Source organism: Lactuca virosa, chromosome 9, assembly GCF_052849685.1.
Source record: "Lactuca virosa cultivar CGN04683 chromosome 9, Lactuca_virosa_CGN04683_v6, whole genome shotgun sequence".
Classification (NCBI taxonomy): Eukaryota; Viridiplantae; Streptophyta; class Magnoliopsida; order Asterales; family Asteraceae; genus Lactuca; species Lactuca virosa.
The window spans coordinates 667,777-676,506 of NC_136434.1; positions in this window are offsets into that span (position 1 = coordinate 667,777).

The following is an 8,730-nucleotide window of genomic DNA, read 5'->3' on the forward strand; positions in this document are numbered from 1 at the left end:
CACATCTAGGGTTACACCATGTAAACCCTAATGTGGCATGACTCTTCATTTCCATGACCCATGGGTTTGTAACTCCCATGGAGCCTCCATGGAGCATTCAATGGGTTTAACCCAACTTGATTATCCATGGAGCCTTTTAGCCCACTATACAAGTTATGGATGATTTACATGATCAACCCATATATTTAATTAGTCATCTTTTGATCACTTAATTAAACCTAGATTAATTCTTGATCAATACTAATTAAATAATACTATTAATATATTAGAACTTATAATATATTAATAAACCACAAGTGTTATTTCTCTCATTTAGTCTATCTAAATGCATGATGCCATGCAACCCAAATGGACCATGTCGGGTCGGGTCAAGTACATACCAGAAATAGTTATGGACTTAGACACCTTATCCAACAGTCTCCCACTTAGATAAGTCTAATAACTATAACTGCAAGTATGACTTCAGGAACCGATCAGCAATCGTAGCTCTTTTCAAGGTTTCTCGGAACTGAGAAGATGATGATACGCCATTTCAGATAAGTGATCATATAATCCTCTGTTCTAGATATCAGCCGGACAAATACATGGAACAGTGTCTTACTTTGTGTCCAGCAGTTTGTTTCCCGATTTCCGATTTGTTTGACAAAGAACTTAATTGAACACATCAACTTAGTTCTGACCGGGCCCGGTACATAGGTCAAAACAAAATCATCGAGGGGCCCAGATATCAGCTTCTAATCCAAGAAGGAACATATAAACTTCGACTCATATGTTTGTTCTACCACTCATTGAATTATACACAAAAGCACGTTTTATAACATCAAGTTACCAATGCGTTAACGTACAATCAATGCATAACCAACTCATAAGTAACAAATCATATCTCTAGGTTTGAAGACTTATATGATATTACCGTCTCACGATCACTCGAGATAAATTCCATGAAGTGATTCCAGTGAGCGTGGGTTGAGTCCAATGCTCAGAACTTATAAGCACTCATGAGTGTTGTAGCCATGTCCAACAACTTAGACCTCTGCAACCAATCATGACAGTCTTGATTCATACCTACTTCCGACATATGACCGACTGTGGAGGTTCGAATAATATGATATACCAAACATAATTATTCTGGAAGTCAAAACATGCAAAAGAAATATAGTAAACGATCGACAAGAGATAGCAACACTTTACTCATAAATAAAACACCTTTTATTCATCATCTAATGTCAATTACACTTTACAAATTTCAAGGTTATCTAACTACTAAATCTAATATCATCCTTCAGCCCTATGCTCCGAGCATGCTGGAGATGCTTAACCCGAGTCAGTCCCTTCGTGAGGGGATCTGCTGGATTCTCATCCGATGATACCCTCTTTGCCACGAGGAGTCCTTCTTCTATTCGATGTCTGATGAAATGGTATTTTCTGTCGATGTGTCTGGATCTCCCGTGATCCCTTGGTTCCTTGGCTAAGGCAACTGCACTTTCACTATCACAGAAAATTTCCATTGGCTCTTTAATAGCTGGTACAACTCCAAGGTCTCCAATGAAGTTCTTCAACCATATCGCCTCCTTTGCTGCCTCGCTAGCTGCTATATACTCTGATTCGCAAGTTGAATCAGCCACTGTCTCTTGCTTGGAACTCTTCCAAGAAATTGCTCATCCATTTAAGGTAAAGACCCAGCCTGACTGAGAGCGGAAATTATCCCTATCAGTCTGAAAGCTAGCATCACTATACCCTACAACTCTCAAGACTTCACTCCCACCGAGGCTAAGGACCCAGTCCTTAGTCCTCCGTAGGTACTTGAGGATATTCTTTACCGCAGTCCAGTGTGCCTTGCCAGGGTTCCCCTGATACCTGCTAACCATGCTCAAAGAAAAGGCTACATCAGGTCGAGTACACGTCATAGCATACATGATCGATCATATAGCCGAAGCATAAGGTATTCGACTCATTTATGCTATCTCAGCCTCAGTACTAGGGCTTTGTGTCTTACTCAATCTGGCACTCTCCTTTCTTGGAGTCCTGCATGCCGAATCTCTTCAACACCTTATCCAAGTAAGTACTCTGACTAAGTCCAATTAGTCTTTTACTCCGGTCTCTCAAGATCCTTATCCCTAGAATATAGGCAGCTTCTCCTAGGTCCTTCATAGAGAAACACTTCCCAAGCCAGGACTTAACTTCCTGCAGAGTTGGGATGTCATTTCCTATGAGTAGTATGTCATCCACATACAATACCAAAAAGCTAACTATACTCCCACTAGCCTTGACATATACACAAGATTCATCTTCACTCCTAGAAAAGCCAAATTCCTTGACTTTCTCATCAAAGCAAAGATTCCATCTGCGAGGTGCTTGCTTTAACCCATAAATGGATTTCTCAAGCTTACACACTCTACTAGGGTACTATGTGTTGACAAAACCCTCTGGCTGACTCATGTAAACATCCTCAGCCAACTCTCCATTAAGGAAAGCGGTTTTGACATCCATTTGCCATATTTCATAGTCATGAAATGCGGCTATGGCTAACAAAACCCTAATAGACTTAATCTTGGCCACTGGAGAAAAGGTCTCATCATAATCAACTCCTGGAGTTTATGAGAAACCCTTTGCAACCAGTCGTGCCTTATAAGTGTGTACATTACCATCCATGTCGGTCTTCTTCTTGAAGATCCATTTGCACCCTACAGTCTTACGACCTGGTACATTCTCAACCAAGTTCCAAACTTGATTGTCATACATGGACTGTATATCGCTGTCCATTGCCTCTTTCCACTTGGCTGACTCAGGGCCTGCCATGGCTTCCGCGTAACTGTTAGGTTCATCCAGACCTATCAATGTCTCATCACTGATAAGTGTATCACCTTCCGCAGTAATATGGAATCCATAGTAATGCTCAGGTGCATTCCTAACCGTTGTGGAACGCCTCAGAGGTACAGACTTGTCAATTGGCTCAACAGAAGTTTCCTCCTCAAGTTGAGTGCTAGGGTTTGAAGTTCCTTCACCACTTGACTCTTGAATTTCTTCAAGGTCAACTTGCCTCCCACTGTCTCCTTGGCTTATGAACTCTCTCTCTCTCGAAAGAAAGCCCTCCTAGCTACAAAGACCACATTCTCACTAGGTCTGTAGAAGAGGTAACCAAAGGATTTCTGTGGGTAGCCGATGAAAATACACCTCTCACTTCGAGGTTCGAGCTTATCATGAGTCTCGCGTCTCACGAAAGCCTCGCAACCCCAAATCTTAATATGGTCTAGTTTGGGTACTTTACCAGTCCACATCTCATGAGGAGTTTTGGCAACTTTCTTTGTAGGAACTAGATTAAGGATATGGGCGGCAGTCTCTAAGGCATACCCCCAAAATGAGATTGGTAGCGAAGCTCGACTCATCATGGAACGAACCATATCCAACAAGGTTCGATTACGCCTCTCAGCTACACCATTCAACTGCGGTGTCCTGGGAGGTGTCAATTGTGAGACAATCCCACATTCCCTAAGATAGTCGAGGAACTCTGAACTAAGATACTCACCACCTCGATCGGATCGAAGCATCTTAATGTTCCTGCCCAATTGATTCTCGACTTCCTGTTTAAACTCTTTAAACCTCTCAAAAGTCTCTGACTTATGCTTGATTAAGTAGACATATCCATATCTACTGTAATCATCAGTAAAAGTCAAATAATAACGATTAGCATCCCTTGTGGCATGTTTGAAGGGCCCACACACATCCGTGTATATAAGATCCAACAAACCTTCACCCCTCTCACAAGAACCTGTGAAGGGTGACTTTGTCATTTTTCCAAGTAAGCATGATTCGCAACTATCATCTGACTTTAGGTCAAATGACTCCAATACTCCATCCTTTTGGAGTTGGCCTATGCGTTTCTTGCTTATATGTCCAAGACGACAATGCCATAATGATGCTTTATCCAAGTTATTATCATTAACAGACTCAATACACAATACATTATTTCCTAAGTTATCAACCACAGATACAGTTTCATACACACCATCACAAGGTAATGCTTTAAAATAAAGAACATTATTAAAGAAAGCATTAATCGAACCAATTTCATTATCAAATGAAAAGGTGAAACCTTGTTTATACAATGCATGAAAGGAAATAATATTTCTTGCCATTTCTGGCGAATAACAACATTTATTCAAATCTAAACTAAACCCACTACTTAGCGATAAAGTATAAACTCCAATCTTGGTGACATGTAAAGCTTTCCTATTCCCCATGATTAAGTTTATTCTTCCATGCTCCACATTCTCACTTCTTCTTAGTCCCTGCAAATCAGAACATATATGAATACCACAACCGGTATCAAGGACCCAAGAGTTAGAATGGGGTGAGTTATTAGATAAGATAGTGTAAATACCTGTATGGTTGGGTTTAACTTTCCCATCCTTCACATCTTGCTGGTACTTTGGGCAGTTCCGCTTCCAATGTGACTTTTCATGGCAATAGAAGCATTCAGCCTCTTTAGGGTCAGAAGAAGGAGTGACAAAACCTTTCTTGGTTCCACTTGAAGAAGAGCCATCAAGGGTCCTAGCCTTGGTACCCTTCGAAGAGCTCTTCCTCTTCTTCCCTCTACCTTTACCGATTGCCAAAACCGGGGCGGAGTTTGGAGTAGGAGTGTTAACAACCGACTTACCCTTAAGACCTGTTTCTGTGGTCTTGAGGAGTCCCAGAAGTTTGCTGAGTGTGACCTCTTCCTTATTCATGTGATATGTCATGCGGAATTGATCATAGCACGATGGTAAGGACTGCAAAATGATATCTATTGCAAGCTCCTCAGGGAAGTTCACATTAAGCTTCAACAACCGATCCACATACCTTTGCATTTTCTGCATGTTGCTCATGACGGATTCCCCGTCCTTCATCATGGTTGTTATGATAGAGCATATGATTTCATACCTCTCTTGTCGTGCACTTTGATGGTATCTTTCCATCAGATCTTGGTGCATTTCAAAAGGGTAGAAGTCCTCATAGGACTTTTGGAGTTCCGCTGTCATGGTGGCCAACATGATGCATGCCACTTTTGTAGCATCCCTTTCATGTGCCCGGAAGTCAGCGATCTCCTGGGGAGTTGCAGTGGTCTCATCAATCTCCTTAAGCTCCTTGTCAAGGACATATTCTTTGTCCTCGTAGCGGGTAATCATCCTGATGTTTCTGATCCATTCATTGAAGTTGGATCCATCAAAAGTGACTTTCCCACACAAGTTCATAAGGGTAAAGGAGCCATTAGGATTAGAGCCAGAAGCAGCATTGTTTGAAGACATCTGATAGAAGAGAACAAGATTAGTTTAGATATTAAGAGAGTCCTTAATAAAACACCCAAATGTAATATTAAGGCTAGAATCCAATCACAATATATTATAACTTAGAAGAGGTATGCCGGAATCCAAGCTATAACATATTTGAAAGGTAGGTGAATGACGATTCACCAATTTCCACCATGAAAAACGAAATATAGATATTAGGTTTTTAATTGGTTCTTAGAAATTCATAGATTCTTTTGAGATTCAATGAACTTTTCAAAGGCATGTTTCAATCTCGAGTGTGCCCTCCAAGTTTTGTGACTGGGATACCGAGGATCACAAAACGAGGTGTGAAGTAACCATGCAAATCACTTGGTACCCTCAAGGTTTATCACTCAATCGATGTGCCGGTAAACCACACACGCTCCACCGATGCTATGGTAAACCTTAAGTCACCCTTTACCTACCTTGTTAAGTCCAAGTTAGTGTGCCGGTTAACCACACACGCTCCACCAACGACTTAAACAAAGTGTAAAGTGTAATTTCATGGATTAGCACCTTATTCACATTTTCCTAAAGTAACTAAGATTGGGAATTTAATAAAAGCATTTAGTTACTTTATAATATTCATCATACTTTTAATGAGAATTTATAAGTCCTTGTCTTACCCGTTCGGCTAATGACCCTCCACCGATCAAGGAAGCGGTGGGTGAGAGTGGACACCCATTAAGTTGCCATTTTATAGGCAACAACCTTATACCCCCCTTATAGACCGGCTTCGTGAATGAGGCGTACTAGCGGTAAGACGACTTGACGTTATACATATATATATATATATATATATATATATATATATATATATATATTAGTAACTTATAATATTATAAAGTATAAGGGTTGAATTTTAACTTTCAAAATTCTAAGGGTTGGAACTAAAGTTTTAATCAAGACTTTACATGTTCCAAAACTTGAGGGCAAGTTTTGTAAACTTCCAAAACTTTTCATTTCTTATAACTTATGAATTAATTGAGTAATAAAAATGAAGACTCTTCATTTTTATAACTCTTGTGTTCTTTTAATGGCTTTAATAAAAGTGAGACTTTTGGTTTTCCATAACTTGAGGACAAGTTATGGACTCCATTAAAACACATTATGATCATGAATTAAACTACCATGAAGGTTACAAACAATTCCTATGATCATCTAATCTTCATAAGTTCAAGAACATGAATATGAACACTTTCAAGAATAAAAAATTACACTTAAAAAAAACTTGTAATTTTAATAATTGCCATTGTAAATGGATTAGCATAAACATTACACCATCTAAAACAAGCTTTAAAACATCAAAACAGTTTAGGGTAATATTTCTAGTCCATTTCCAGCAACAAATGTGCAAACTTTCATACGAGCAGAAAACAGAAAAACGATTTTTTTTCAAGCTGTTTGCACACAAAAAAAAAACAACAAACGAACCTGGCTCTGATACCACTGATGGGGTTTTGAGCATTCTAACACTTCCTAAGTGTACATGCAACCCTAATAACCTTGGATCTATGTTTGTCTTGTTGTTGATTATGATCCTTGAAACCTTGTGAGCCTAGCACCCCAAGTGTGATGCCTCAAATGCTTCACACAATACCAAATGCAAAGGAGTAAACTTTGAGAGAATCTTACACTTGCAAAATCGGCTCTAGCCCTCTTGTTTCTTATTGTCGCCGATTTTGGTGGAGAACATGTTGCTTATATAGTGTGTCACATCTAGGGTCACACCATGTAAACCCTAATGTGGCATGACTCTTCATTTCCATGACCCATGGGTTTGTAACTCCCATGGAGCCTCCATGGAGCATTCAATGGGTTTAACCCAACTTGATTATCCATGGAGCCTTTTAGCCCACTATACAAGTTATGGATGATTTACATGATCAACCCATATATTTAATTAGTCATCTTTTGATCACTTAATTAATCCTAGATTAATTCTTGATCAATACTAATTAAATAATACTATTAATATATTTGAACTTATAATATATTAATAAACCACAAGTGTTATTTCTCTCCAGCCGCGTTCATGGACCTCATGAACCGCGTGTGTAGGCCGATGCTGGATCGGTCGGTGATAGTATTCATTGATGACATCTTGGTCTATTCCAGGACAGAGGAGCAGCACGAGGAGCATCTGAGAGAGGTGCTAGAGACCTTGAGGAGGGAGAGTCTTTTCGCAAAGTTCTCCAAGTGCGAGTTCTGGTTGCGCTAGGTGCAGTTCCTGGGGCACCTTGTCAACCAGAAGGGTATATTAGTAGATCCGGCCAATATTGAGGCCGTGATGCAGTGGGAGGTCCCGAGATCTCCATTCGAGATTCGGAGCTTCCTGGGTTTGGCAGGGTATTACCGGAGATTCATCCAGGATTTCTCCAATATAGCAGTTCCGCTCACTCGACTGACCAAGAAGTCGGTAGTGTTTCGCTGGGGTCCTGAGCAGTAGGCAACCTTTGAGACGCTCAGGCAACGATTGTGCGAGGCGCCGATTCTCACCCTGCCAGAGGGGGTAGATGACTTTGTAGTCTACTGTGACGCCTCGATCATAGGTATGGGAGCAGTGTTGATGCAGCGGGGGCATGTGATAGCCTATGCCTCGAGACAGTTGAAGCCTCACGAGGCTAATTATCCGATGCATGATTTAGAGTTGGGGGCTGTTGTGTTCGCCCTCAAGATTTGGCGGCATTATCTCTATGGGGTCCGTTGTACCATTTACACGGATCAAAACAGTCTGAGGTACCTCATGAATCAGCCGAATCTGAACAAGAGGCAGCGTCGGTGGTTAGACGTGGTAAAGGATTACGATTGTGAGATCCTCTATCACCTGGGCAAGGCCAACGTAGTGGCCAACGCCCTGAGCCGCAAGGCGGTAGCAGCTCCAGTTCGAGATATCTGCTTGAGGATGACAGTAGTCACTCCACTGTTGGAGAAGATTAGGGAGGCGCAGGTCGAGGGCCTGAAGGAGGAGCGCCAGAAGTGCCAGAGGATAGTTGGCCGAGTGGCTTCGTTTGATTATGACAGTCGGGGATTGTTGACCCTGCACGGGAGGGTTTGGGTACCGTACTGGGGCAGAGTACGACAGTTATTGATGGATGAGGCCCACAAGTCTCGGTTCTCCATCCATCCAGGGGCGACGAAGATGTACAGGGATCGTCGACCCGATTACTGGTGGCCCTGCATGAAACGGAACGTAGCTTGGTATGTGGAGAGATGCCTGACCTGCAGGAAGGTCAAGGCAGAGCACCAGAGGCCCCACGGCAAGATGCAGCCGCTAGACATTACCGTGTGGAAATGGGAGGATATAACTATGGACTTCATTACTAAGCTTCACAGGACCGCACGGAGGGTTGATTCGATATGGGTCATCGTGGATCAGTTGACCATGAGTGCCCATTTTATACCGATCCAGGAGAGCATCTCG